The following is a 4,937-nucleotide window of genomic DNA, read 5'->3' as shown; positions in this document are numbered from 1 at the left end:
TAATCGGATCCTCTCCCCCCCATAAGCTCATGATTCCAAATCTATAATGAATGTGTAACTTCACATGCGCATGCTCTTGTTCTTGCTCTAGCTAAAGAGTGATCAATCTGCTAATGTAAGTCACAACTCAAGTAGTAGATTCAACAACGGACAAAAAGAGGAGTAATTTGGGATGCAAGAAGGAACCCCAAAAAGAACTGGCTTACTATTTTATAGGTTTAAAATAAAAGGTATACTTATTACGTTATATATACTCTCAATTGTTTTACCTGAACAATACACCTATGTATTCATCTCGTATCATAGCATGAGACCAGGCATACAAACACTTTTTTTTTTTTCTCGCACAATTTGATGTAAAATGCAATTAAGATTTCATTTATTTCCTACCACTTATGTGGCACAACTTTTTGTTTATTACTCTGGTTTTAACAATATTTTGACCTATTTATTAAAACATTTTAGTTACATTATTTTATGATTAAAAAGAAATTAGATGTTTGAAGTTTATCTTTTACTAGAATTTGATCTGAGCAAAAGGAAAACTATTGATCTCTTCCTTATTGCAAAAGATTAAGGAATTCCAGATATGTGCATACAACGATTTTAGACATTCCTAGTATTCTGTTGTTTAGGAATTGTCCGTGTCAAGATGGTAGCTGATACTCTGAATATGCACAGAAATATCCTGGATTAATTTGCAAAATTCTTGTATAGGCAGTTATTTAGTTATTGAAAATATATGACTGTACATGCAAAGATATCGGTTTATCCTACATTTAAAAATAAAGAATTCCGTAAGTTTTGCATGGGCAATAATTTAGGACATTGAAAATAAACCAATGTAATTGAAAAACTATCGGTTCTCCTACATTTCATGATCAAAAAATTTACACCTGTTTGTTGTAAGCATAAACTTTTAGAACCACTAATCTAGATTATTACTCAAATAACTCCATTAACAAACTCGTCCAATGGCCAATTCTTTCTCTCTAAAAGTTACTTTATTTTGAGTTAGTCAAGCACGTATTGAACACGGATTTAGACTCTCACGCCCTTTTGACATCCATATTATTAGCCCAAGAAAGAAAAAAAAAACAAGAAATGTAGCTCAGGAAAGGATGGCCTTTTGGAACAAAAATGTCCCTTTTTCTTCTTCATCACCATCTTCTAACTATTTTTCCAATCCTAGGCCTTCTTTCCCTCTTCTCTTGCATCCTACCACCACCACCACTTCGTCCTCTTTTGCTAACGCCATTCGTGTTGTTGCCATCCAAAACCTACCTCCGATGACATTCCTTCCTTTCCGGGAGGCACCTGCCTTCGCAATGGCAACCTCAAGTAGCTCGCGTGGACATAGATAAGATCCAAATAGTAATGCCTGTTGATGCCAATTACATTAGGGGCACCATGGCTGCAGTGTTGTCTGCTTTATAAAACATTCAACATGTCCCAGAGAACATTTTCCTATTTTCTTTCCATCCATCTTGAACTTGAGATCATTTCCCTCATCAACTCTACTTTCCCTTACCTTAGCTACAAAATCTATCGTTTTCATCCTAATCGTGTTAGGGGAAAGATATCCAAGTCTATTAGACAAGCCTTGGATCAACCTCTATGCAAGAATTTACCTCTCAGATATTCTCCCTGAGGATGTGCACCCGTTATCTACCTAGACTCAGATATCATTGTTGTCGATGACATTGCCAAGTTATGGGGGGTGGATTTGGAGATAAAGTCCTGGCAGCACCAGAATATTGCCATGCAAACTTTACAACCTATTTTACAGACACATTTTGGTCGGACGTTAATTTAGCGAAAACATTTGAAGGAAGGCGTCCATGTTACTTCAACACCGGTGTAATGGTGATGGATCTTGCTGAATGGAGGAAAGGAGAGTACACACAAAAAGTTGAAGAATGGATGTTAATACAAAAGCAAAGAAGAATTTACCATCTGGGGTCATTGCCTCCAGTTTTGCTTGTGTTTGCAGGAAACATTAAGGCAGTTAACCATAGATGGAACCAACATGGTTTAGGTGGTGACAACTTTGAAAGGCAAATGTAGGGGCCTTCACCCTGGACCATAAGCCTATTGCATTGGAGTGGCAAGGGTAAGCCATGGTTGAGACTGGATGCCAGAAAGCCCTGTACCATTGATTACTTGTGGGCCCCCTACGATCTGTATCGTTCATCCAGAATTGCGTTAGAAGAGTGAGAGAGAGAGCTGAATAGAACTGAGATAGATTGATAGGAAAGAAATTGCTACAGAAGTTGAAAATGAAATGGTGCTAGAAGTACCAACACCGATGCAATATAATTGCATTGTAAGACATTGTCAGGGAAGAATGATTAAGATTACAGCTAATAGTCCTCAGGCAGAGATGTAGAATCCTTAGGCCTTGTAAATCTAAAGAATGAAGCTAAAAGAGTCTACAGGTATATTAGACATCGATAGCTAAGAAAGGAATTCACGAGTGTGAATGAACTTAATTGTTCTCCCCTTATTAGGCTTTGTACATTCGCCATTCTTGATTATAAGGTACAGTGTTAATTTTGAATGTTTCCTTCATGAATCCATAGGTACGTTAACAACAGGAATGGACTTACAAAGATTTATCTTAAAACAGACAGAAGCACTTCAGTTAAAAGGGCACCAATCCAATGAACTCCAGTGTCCACACAAATTAGAAAGCAATTCACTAACAGCTAGAAATATCTTTCTAGTTTTATTGAGTTCGAATGAAGTAAGGGGAAAGCTGACGATCAAGTTTCTTGCAAATGCATGTGAACAGTAGAAGGCACGAGACTCGGTCTTTTTAGCAACAAGAGTATCTTTCACCTAGTAGAAACACCAAGGCAAACAAGCATATACAGTTAGTTCTCATAACCTATACAACTAACTAATTAAGTATGACCTGAGGCTGAGTATCCACGAAGTAGTTGTACACGTCTTAAATAATCTTGTCCCACAAAAACCAAATGCTAAGAACCATGAGTCAGTCCAGTACTTCATTGTTGAATCTAACTGCAGCAGGAACTTGTCATGGAATGGCCCCACAATACATCTCTTTTACAGACAGCCTTTTTCACGCTCGCCTTCAAACTCAGCTGCCATCTGACAAGTTAACCGTCTGTCATTGCTCCTAATCAGATACGCCAACAATATATCTTGCAACTCTATGCTTTGGTGTGGCAGCAACCGGACATTTTCCTAATGTGTTCCACAAAATATAATCCCCAGAAGTCACCTGTGACAATCATAGCAAAGTCAGACAAACTAAAAGTTTTGAGAACCTGCAAGATAGGCTTGATTGCAGATGTCGACCAGCTATTGTAATAAACAGACCTAAAGAAAGCTAGAGAAATATGGGGCCAGGAACCTATTTAACTAATAATAAAAATACCTGAGTTGAGAACTCCACGGGTGCTTTAACAGCTGGGAAAATGTTACCTGCAAAGGCTCATCACATTAAGAATAGCAGTGACTATATATCAGTATAAAAATATAGGAATATAAAGAGCCTAAGGATCTCTATGACTGAGCAAATTTCTCCAGCACAAGTCTAGGGCTGTAATTAGCAGGTCAAGTATGATGCAGTGAACGATGGTAATTTGCTTTCATCTAGATGTTCACAAGTGGAAAGCAGTCATCGCATGAGAAGTTTGTATGCTTAAGGGCAGAGATCTGAAGTGCAGAACCAGGTCAAACTTCGGATAACAAATAGTAGAACACTGTATATAGCCTGGGAAAAGTTTAGTGGGTACAGACCAAAAAATACACTTTTATATTTCTCCCCATCACAAAATAACAGGAAATCAACCTGATAACAATTAACATTTTAACATCAAATAATGCAATACAATGGAAAAGAGGAGACCTAAAGAACTCTCCCTATTAATGGATTTACACCACAAATCAACCTTGAGCCTGCGTTTATTTATCTTCAGTATGAATGAGCCATACAACATTATACAAGATAAGACTTCATGGTGCATGCTATTTAAATGATAACGTGTCAAATGACAACAATAAGGAAGAACTCAACTCAAAGTTGAAACAGTGGAGAAACACTCTATGGGGTAAGGGCTTTAAAATAAACAGAAAGAGAAGATTTGGCCCCCTTATTACCAAGGTCAATGAAATTAAACATCATTGTGGCGCCAAAATGTAGATAATTTAGTATCTAAACTCAGTCTTCAAGAGAATGACATGACCTGGAAAAGAGAAGACCTAAAGAACCCTCCCATAACAATGGATTTACACCACAATTCAACCTTGAGCCTGCGTTTATTTATCTTCAGTATGAATGAGCCATACAACATTATACAAGATAAGACTTCATGGTGCATGCTATTTGCAAATGATAACGTGCTAAATGACAACAATAAGGAAGAACTCAACCAAAAGTTGAAACAGTGGAGAAACACTCTATAAGGAAAGGGCTTTAAAATAAACAGAAGAGAAGATTTAGCCCCCTTATTACCAAGGTCAATGAAATTAAACATCATTGTGGCGCCAAAATATAGATAATTTAGGTATCCAAACTCAGTCTTCAAGAGAATGACATGACCAATGAAGATGTAATACAAATAATTAAAATTGGATAACTAAAAATGAGGAAGTGGTGCAGGAGTTTGTTGATAAAAAGGAGTGATACAGGAGTACTATGCAACATGGATATACCTAACCGTGTGAAAGGAAGATCTATATTTTGTAAAACTACCACCGCCATACGGACCAAAACTAATGGACGAATATGAACAATTGATTAAACCAGATAATAGGGCAACATTAGGGGAGAATGGAATCTTGCTAAAAATCAAAAGATGATTAGTGAAAAATTCAGAGAATCTGAAGATATATAAACATGCTAAAGAGGAATTTGTTGTGAAGAAAATGAAGAAGTAGGGGCATATGGTGTCCTATGCCTAAAA

General features: G+C 37.0%; 1 pseudogene; it reads left to right on the top strand.

Annotated features, from left to right (window-relative positions):
- The first annotated feature begins 991 nt into the window (after nucleotides 1–991).
- LOC132063414 (probable galacturonosyltransferase-like 4) lies at nucleotides 992–3,094 on the top strand (annotated as a pseudogene).
- The last annotated feature ends 1,843 nt before the right edge of the window (nucleotides 3,095–4,937 follow it).

The sequence above is a fragment of the Lycium ferocissimum genome, chromosome 7, assembly GCF_029784015.1.
Source record: "Lycium ferocissimum isolate CSIRO_LF1 chromosome 7, AGI_CSIRO_Lferr_CH_V1, whole genome shotgun sequence".
Lineage (NCBI taxonomy): Eukaryota > Viridiplantae > Streptophyta > Magnoliopsida > Solanales > Solanaceae > Lycium > Lycium ferocissimum.
Note: the sequence above shows the minus strand (reverse complement) of the source record. Positions and strands in the feature narration are given on the sequence as shown.